This window comes from Drosophila subpulchrella, unplaced genomic scaffold (assembly GCF_014743375.2).
Source record: "Drosophila subpulchrella strain 33 F10 #4 breed RU33 unplaced genomic scaffold, RU_Dsub_v1.1 Primary Assembly Seq204, whole genome shotgun sequence".
Classification (NCBI taxonomy): Eukaryota; Metazoa; Arthropoda; class Insecta; order Diptera; family Drosophilidae; genus Drosophila; species Drosophila subpulchrella.
In genome coordinates this window covers 12501-22500 of record NW_023665533.1, presented here as the reverse complement: position 1 = coordinate 22500, position 10000 = coordinate 12501, and the positions used below count along the sequence as shown (strand labels likewise).

Here is a 10000-nt window from a genome sequence, read left to right as displayed (position 1 = left end):
CTAACCAGGATTTTCTTAGTAGCGGCGAGCGAAAAGAAATCAGTTCAGCACTAAGTCACTTTGTCTATATGGCAAATGTGAGATGCAGTGTATGGAGCGTCAATATTCTAGTATGAGAAATTAACGATTTAAGTCCTTCTTAAATGAGGCCATTTACCCATAGAGGGTGCCAGGCCCGTATAACGTTAATGATTACTAGATGATGTTTCCAAAGAGTCGTGTTGCTTGATAGTGCAGCACTAAGTGGGTGGTAAACTCCATCTAAAACTAAATATAACCATGAGACCGATAGTAAACAAGTACCGTGAGGGAAAGTTGAAAAGAACTCTGAATAGAGAGTTAAACAGTACGTGAAACTGCTTAGAGGTTAAGCCCGATGAACCTGAATATCCGTTATGGAAAATTCATCATTAAAATTGTAATATTTAAACAATATTATGATAATAGTGTGCATTTTTTCCATATAAGGACATTGTAATCTATTAGCATACAAAATTTATCATAAAATATAACTTATAGTTTATTCAAATTAATTTGCTTGCATTTTAACACAGAATAAATGTTATTAATTTGATAAAGTGCTGATAGATTTATATGAATACAGTGCGTTAATTTTTCGGAATTATATAATGGCATAATTATCATTGATTTTTGTGTTTATTATATGCACTTGTATGATTAACAATGCGAAAGATTCAGGATACCTTCGGGACCCGTCTTGAAACACGGACCAAGGAGTCTAACATATGTGCAAGTTATTGGGATATAAACCTAATAGCGTAATTAACTTGACTAATAATGGGATTAGTTTTTTAACTATTTATAGCTAATTAACACAATCCCGGGGCGTTCTATATAGTTATGTATAATGATATTTATATTATTTATGCCTCTAACTGGAACGTACCTTGAGCATATATGCTGTGACCCGAAAGATGGTGAACTATACTTGATCAGGTTGAAGTCAGGGGAAACCCTGATGGAAGACCGAAACAGTTCTGACGTGCAAATCGATTGTCAGAATTGAGTATAGGGGCGAAAGACCAATCGAACCATCTAGTAGCTGGTTCCTTCCGAAGTTTCCCTCAGGATAGCTGGTGCATTTTAATGTTATATAAAATAATCTTATCTGGTAAAGCGAATGATTAGAGGCCTTAGGGTCGAAACGATCTTAACCTATTCTCAAACTTTAAATGGGTAAGAACCTTAACTTTCTTGATATGAAGTTCAAGGTTATGATATAATGTGCCCAGTGGGCCACTTTTGGTAAGCAGAACTGGCGCTGTGGGATGAACCAAACGTAATGTTACGGTGCCCAAATTAACAACTCATGCAGATACCATGAAAGGCGTTGGTTGCTTAAAACAGCAGGACGGTGATCATGGAAGTCGAAATCCGCTAAGGAGTGTGTAACAACTCACCTGCCGAAGCAACTAGCCCTTAAAATGGATGGCGCTTAAGTTGTATACCTATACATTACCGCTAAAGTAGATGATTTATATTACTTGTGATATAAATTTTGAAACTTTAGTGAGTAGGAAGGTACAATGGTATGCGTAGAAGTGTTTGGCGTAAGCCTGCATGGAGCTGCCATTGGTACAGATCTTGGTGGTAGTAGCAAATAATCGAATGAGACCTTGGAGGACTGAAGTGGAGAAGGGTTTCGTGTGAACAGTGGTTGATCACGAGTTAGTCGGTCCTAAGTTCAAGGCGAAAGCCGAAAATTTTCAAGTAAAACACAAATGCCATACAAATATAATTATATTATATAAATCAAGCTAATTAATATACTTGAATAATTTTGAACGAAAGGGAATACGGTTCCAATTCCGTAACCTGTTGAGTATCCGTTTGTTATTAAATATGGGCCTCGTGCTCATCCTGGCAACAGGAACGACCATAAAGAAGCCGTCGAGAGATATCGGAAGAGTTTTCTTTTCTGTTTTATAGCCGTACTACCATGGAAGTCTTTCGCAGAGAGATATGGTAGATGGGCTAGAAGAGCATGACATATACTGTTGTGTCGATATTTTCTCCTCGGACCTTGAAAATTTATGGTGGGGACACGCAAACTTCTCAACAGGCCGTACCAATATCCGCAGCTGGTCTCCAAGGTGAAGAGTCTCTAGTCGATAGAATAATGTAGGTAAGGGAAGTCGGCAAATTAGATCCGTAACTTCGGGATAAGGATTGGCTCTGAAGATTGAGATAGTCGGGCTTGATTGGGAAACAATAACATGGTTTATGTGCTCGTTCTGGGTAAATAGAGTGTCTGGCATTTATGTTGGTCACTTGTTCCCCGGATAGTTTAGTTACGTAGCCAATTGTGGAACTTTCTTGCTAAAATTTTTAAGAATACTAATTGGGTTAAACCAATTAGTTCTTATTAATTATAACGATTATCAATTAACAATCAATTCAGAACTGGCACGGACTTGGGGAATCCGACTGTCTAATTAAAACAAAGCATTGTGATGGCCCTAGCGGGTGTTGACACAATGTGATTTCTGCCCAGTGCTCTGAATGTCAAAGTGAAGAAATTCAAGTAAGCGCGGGTCAACGGCGGGAGTAACTATGACTCTCTTAAGGTAGCCAAATGCCTCGTCATCTAATTAGTGACGCGCATGAATGGATTAACGAGATTCCTACTGTCCCTATCTACTATCTAGCGAAACCACAGCCAAGGGAACGGGCTTGGAATAATTAGCGGGGAAAGAAGACCCTTTTGAGCTTGACTCTAATCTGGCAGTGTAAGGAGACATAAGAGGTGTAGAATAAGTGGGAGATATTAGACTTCGGTTTGGTATCGCCAATGAAATACCACTACTCTTATTGTTTCCTTACTTACTTGATTAAATGGAACGTGTATCATTTCCTAGCCATTATACGGATATATTTATTATATCTTATGGTATTGGGTTTTGATGCAAGCTTCTTGATCAAAGTATCACGAGTTTGTTATATAATCGCAAACAAATTCTTTAATAAAACGGTGCATTTATGTATTTTTGATTTGAAAATTTGGTATAACTCCAATTACTCAGGTATGATCCAATTCAAGGACATTGCCAGGTAGGGAGTTTGACTGGGGCGGTACATCTCTCAAATAATAACGGAGGTGTCCCAAGGCCAGCTCAGTGCGGACAGAAACCACACATAGAGCAAAAGGGCAAATGCTGACTTGATCTCGGTGTTCAGTACACACAGGGACAGCAAAAGCTCGGCCTATCGATCCTTTTGGTTTAAAGAGTTTTTAACAAGAGGTGTCAGAAAAGTTACCATAGGGATAACTGGCTTGTGGCGGCCAAGCGTTCATAGCGACGTCGCTTTTTGATCCTTCGATGTCGGCTCTTCCTATCATTGTGAAGCAAAATTCACCAAGCGTTGGATTGTTCACCCATGCAAGGGAACGTGAGCTGGGTTTAGACCGTCGTGAGACAGGTTAGTTTTACCCTACTAATGACAAAACGTTGTTGCGACAGCATTCCTGCGTAGTACGAGAGGAACCGCAGGTACGGACCAATGGCACAATACTTGTTCGAGCGAACAGTGGTATGACGCTACGTCCGTTGGATTATGCCTGAACGCCTCTAAGGTCGTATCCGTGCTGGACTGCAATGATAAATAAGGGGCAATTTGCATTGTATGGCTTCTAAACCATTTAAAGTTTATAATTTACTTTATAAACGACAATGGATGTGATGCCAATGTAATTTGTAACATAGTAAATTGGGAGGATCTTTGATCACCTGATGCCGCGCTAGTTACATATAAAAGCATTATTTAATACAATGACAAAGCCTAGAATCAATTGTAAACGACTTTTGTAACAGGCAAGGTGTTGTAAGTGGTTGAGCAGCTGCCATACTGCGATCCACTGAAGCTTATCCTTTGCTTGATGATTCGATAATAAAGATGTTGCAAGCGGGCATAATCATTATGCTTGCTTGCAGCATCGCACGCCACTTTGTTTGTGGTGTGTAAGGTAGGGAAGAAGAAATATAAAAGACCTAAATTGGAAACATCAATATATAAGTAAATATTGAACAAACAAAATGTATCGTCATCTTATTAGTGACGCGATGATAAAGTGGCAAACATATTCCATGTATAAATATTCCTATGGTATTAAAATTCAAGTAAAGAGGACATATATAAAAGTTTGTATATATGGTTCATTCAATGGTAGCAGCGGTTGGTTGGTTGGTGTCTGCTCCTCTTATTGTTCAAAACTTATGTTATGGTAGCAAGTCTATATCGTCATATTATTAGTGACGCGAAAAAGTAGTGGCAAAACATATTCCATGTATAAATAAATATTCCTATGGTATTGAAATTCAAGTAAAGAGGCCATTCAAGTAAAGAGGACTTATATAAATATAAGTATATATAATGGTAGCAGCGCGGTTGGTTGGTTGGTGTGTCTGCTCCTCTTATTGTTCAAAACTTATGTTATGGTAGCAAGACTGTATCGTCATATTATTAGTGACGCGAAAAAGTAGTGGCAAAACATATTCCATGTATAAATATTCCTATGGTATTGAAATTCAACTAAAGAGGACATATAAAATTACTATCAATGGTAGCAGTGGTTGGTTGGTTGGTGGTTGGTTGGCGGCTGCTCCTATTATTGTTCAAGACTTATGTTATGGTAGCAAGTCTGTATCGTCATATTAATTATTAGTGACGCGAAAAAGTAGTGGAAATCATATTCCATGTATAAATAGATTCCTATGGTAATGAAATTTTCAAGTAAAGAGAGGACCATTCAAGTAAGAGGACATATAAAAAGTAAGTATATGTTCCTCCAATGGTAGCAGTGGTTGGTTGGTTGGCGGCTGATCCTCTTATTGTTCAAAACTTATTTTATCAATATGAGTTTGGCAATACAATAAAGAAGACCAATCTAATCCATATAAAACTAAATGTATTATATGGATATGCTTAGGAAACCCATATATTCATAAAAAAAAATTATGTATAGAAAATTATACATATATCTTTTATATAAATGAATCGTATGGATATCGCCTTATGGTAGGTATAATAACTTTTTAAGGCATAATAATGTATAATATAGAAAATATACATTGAAATATAAATGCATTTTTATAGATATGGCGGCATATAAGTGCCATATACACAAGAATAAATAATAGAATTTACCAATATATAATTAAAATGAGATATATAAACCTAGTGAGGGGCTGCACTAGTATATGAATCGTATGGATATGGCTTATAGGTATAATACCTATAAGGCATAATAATGTATAATATAATAAATATAAATTAAGATATGAATGAATTATATAAATATGGCATAGAAATGCCATATACATACATAAGAATAAATGGTAGAATTTACCCATATATCACTGAAACACGATATATAAACCTAATGATAGCTGGCACTAGTACTGTAAACATGCACGCAATAGTGCGTGGGGTAAAAAACTACTATAGGGAGGTGGTCGTTGGCGGGCCCCTCCTCGTATTGGTCAAAACTTATGTTATGCATATGAATTTGTCAATACTATATAGAACGCCAAGCATATCCATATAAACTATGGATATGCATAGAAATCCATACAAAAGTAAAAAAAAATTATGTATAGAAAAATATACATATATTTATATAAGTGAATCGTATGGATATGGCTTATAGGTATAATACCTATAAGGCATAATAATGTATAACAAGTAAATATACATTGAAATGTGAATGCATTGTATGGATATGGCATATAAATGCCATATATATAGAAATAAATTGTATATCAATGATATAACAATTATAAACCTAGTGAGGGGCGGCACTAGTGAATGAATCGTATGGATATGGCTTATAGGTATAATACCTATAAGGCATAATAATGTATAATATAATAAATATACATTAAGATATGAATGGATTGTATAAATATGGCATAGAAATGCCATATACATAAGAATAAATGGTAGAATTTACCCATATATCACTGAAACACGATATATAAACCTAGTGATAGCTGGCACTAGTACTGTAAACAGGCACGCAATAGTGCGTGGGGTAAAAAACTACTATAGGGAGGTGGTCGTTGGCGGGCCCCTCCTCGTATTGGTCAAAACTTATGTTATGCATATGAATTTGTCAATACTATATAGAACGCCAAGCATATCCATATAAACTATGGATATGCATAGAAATCCATACAAAAGTAAAAAAAAATTATGTATAGAAAAATATACATATATTTATATAAGTGAATCGTATGGATATGGCTTATAGGTATAATACCTATAAGGCATAATAATGTATAACAAGTAAATATACATTGAAATGTGAATGCATTGTATGGATATGGCATATAAATGCCATATATATAGAAATAAATTGTATATCAATGATATAACAATTATAAACCTAGTGAGGGGCGGCACTAGTGAATGAATCGATAAGGCATAATAATGTATAATATAATAAATATACATTAAGATATGAATGGATTGTATAAATATGGCATAGAAATGCCATATACATAAGAATAAATGGTAGAATTTACCCATATATCACTGAAACACGATATATAAACCTAGTGATAGCTGGCACTAGTACTGTAAACAGGCACGCAATAGTGCGTGGGGTAAAAAACTACTATAGGGAGGTGGTCGTTGGCGGGCCCCTCCTCGTATTGGTCAAAACTTATGTTATGCATATGAATTTGTCAATACTATATAGAACGCCAAGCATATCCATATAAACTATGGATATGCATAGAAAACCATACAAAAGTAAAAAAAAATTATGTATAGAAAAATATACATATATTTATATAAGTGAATCGTATGGATATGGCTTATAGGTATAATACCTATAAGGCATAATAATGTATAACAAGTAAATATACATTGAAATGTGAATGCATTGTATGGATATGGCATATAAATGCCATATATATAGAAATAAATTGTATATCAATGATATAACAATTATAAACCTAGTGAGGGGCGGCACTAGTGAATGAATCGTATGGATATGGCTTATAGGTATAATACCTATAAGGCATAATAATGTATAATATAATAAATATACATTAAGATATGAATGGATTGTATAAATATGGCATAGAAATGCCATATACATAAGAATAAATGGTAGAATTTACCCATATATCACTGAAACACGATATATAAACCTAGTGATAGCTGGCACTAGTACTGTAAACAGGCACGCAATAGTGCGTGGGGTAAAAAACTACTATAGGGAGGTGGTCGTTGGCGGGCCCCTCCTCGTATTGGTCAAAACTTATGTTATGCATATGAATTTGTCAATACTATATAGAACGCCAAGCATATCCATATAAACTATGGATATGCATAGAAAACCATACAAAAGTAAAAAAAAATTATGTATAGAAAAATATACATATATTTATATAAGTGAATCGTATGGATATGGCTTATAGGTATAATACCTATAAGGCATAATAATGTATAACAAGTAAATATACATTGAAATGTGAATGCATTGTATGGATATGGCATATAAATGCCATATATATAGAAATAAATTGTATATCAATGATATAACAATTATAAACCTAGTGAGGGGCGGCACTAGTGAATGAATCGTATGGATATGGCTTATAGGTATAATACCTATAAGGCATAATAATGTATAATATAATAAATATACATTAAGATATGAATGGATTGTATAAATATGGCATAGAAATGCCATATACATAAGAATAAATGGTAGAATTTACCCATATATCACTGAAACACGATATATAAACCTAGTGATAGCTGGCACTAGTACTGTAAACAGGCACGCAATAGTGCGTGGGGTAAAAAACTACTATAGGGAGGTGGTCGTTGGCGGGCCCCTCCTCGTATTGGTCAAAACTTATGTTATGCATATGAATTTGTCAATACTATATAGAACGCCAAGCATATCCATATAAACTATGGATATGCATAGAAATCCATACAAAAATAAAAAAAATTATGTATAGAAAAATATACATATATTTATATAAGTGAATCGTATGGATATGGCTTATAGGTATAATACCTATAAGGCATAATAATGTATAACAAGTAAATATACATTGAAATGTGAATGCATTGTATGGATATGGCATATAAATGCCATATATATAGAAATAAATTGTATATCAATGATATAACAATTATAAACCTAGTGAGGGGCGGCACTAGTGAATGAATCGTATGGATATGGCTTATAGGTATAATACCTATAAGGCATAATAATGTATAATATAATAAATATACATTAAGATATGAATGGATTGTATAAATATGGCATAGAAATGCCATATACATAAGAATAAATGGTAGAATTTACCCATATATCACTGAAACACGATATATAAACCTAGTGATAGCTGGCACTAGTACTGTAAACAGGCACGCAATAGTGCGTGGGGTAAAAAACTACTATAGGGAGGTGGTCGTTGGCGGGCCCCTCCTCGTATTGGTCAAAACTTATGTTATGCATATGAATTTGTCAATACTATATAGAACGCCAAGCATATCCATATAAACTATGGATATGCATAGAAAACCATACAAAAGTAAAAAAAATTATGTATAGAAAAATATACATATATTTATATAAGTGAATCGTATGGATATGGCTTATAGGTATAATACCTATAAGGCATAATAATGTATAACAAGTAAATATACATTGAAATGTGAATGCATTGTATGGATATGGCATATAAATGCCATATATATAGAAATAAATTGTATATCAATGATATAACAATTATAAACCTAGTGAGGGGCGGCACTAGTGAATGAATCGTATGGATATGGCTTATAGGTATAATACCTATAAGGCATAATAATGTATAATATAATAAATATACATTAAGATATGAATGGATTGTATAAATATGGCATAGAAATGCCATATACATAAGAATAAATGGTAGAATTTACCCATATATCACTGAAACATGATATATAAACCTAGTGATAGCTGGCACTAGTACTGTAAACAGGCACGCAGTAGTGCGTGGGGTAAAAAACTACTATAGGGAGGTGGTCGTTGGCGGGCCCCTCCTCGTATTGGTCAAAACTTATGTTATGCGTAAACATATGATTTTGTCAATACTATAAAGAAAACTTGTTTTGTACATACAAAACTAAATGAATTATATGGATATTGAAAAATAAATGGCATTATATCCATATAATGAAAATATACTTGTATTCTCTTATTATAAGAGAGAATACCGTATAGTTGGTTGGCAAAGACAATTGAAAATACCCGAATTGCAGATGATGGGTTCAAAAACTACTATAGGGTGGTGTAGCAAATAATATGAAGATGATATATCCATATAATGGATATACACTAGTATTCTCTTATTATAATAGAGAATACCATATAAATGGTTGGCAAAGACAATTGAAAATACCCGAATTGAAGTTGACGGGTTCAAAAACTATTATAGGGTGATGTAGCAAATAAAATAATGAAGATATATCCATATAATGGAATTATATGTGTATTCTCTTATTATATGAGAGAGTACCAAACGGTTGATTGGCAAAGACAATTGAAAATACCCGAATTAAAGATATTGGGTCCAAAAACTACTATAGGATGGTCAATGGGCCGGCCATCTACTATTGACGTGACAAAATACTGTCTGTCGGTAGAGAAGATATTAATCCGTCAAATTTGTTTCTTTATTCATTTATGAATATGAGACTTGGCTCCACGGTTAATATTTTAAGCCCAAAGATAATAATGTTGAAACAAAGGCCAAGGTTTCTATTATACATAGAATAACAAATTGTTTCCGAACTTTATCGTTAATCCAAATAAATAATTACAATTGAGGCAGGCTAATAATGATATATATTTTGTATTGATAATCTTGATATATATGTATATTGGTCTGCCATTATCACATACTGAGTTATGTGATAATTCCCTGCGGGGATAAATTAAAAGAGGTGTCCCTATATTAAAAGA

General features: G+C 34.0%; 1 non-coding gene across 1 annotated transcript in view; it reads left to right on the top strand.

The window, feature by feature from the left end:
• The window catches only part of LOC119559330, a 3971-nt gene extending 64 nt beyond the window's left edge, over positions 1–3907 (top strand). Inside the window, exon 1 of the ribosomal RNA XR_005220732.1 lies at positions 1–3907. This exon is cut by the window's left edge and continues 64 nt beyond it. This is a non-coding gene — a ribosomal RNA (large subunit ribosomal RNA).
• Positions 3908–10000: the final 6093 nt, after the last annotated feature.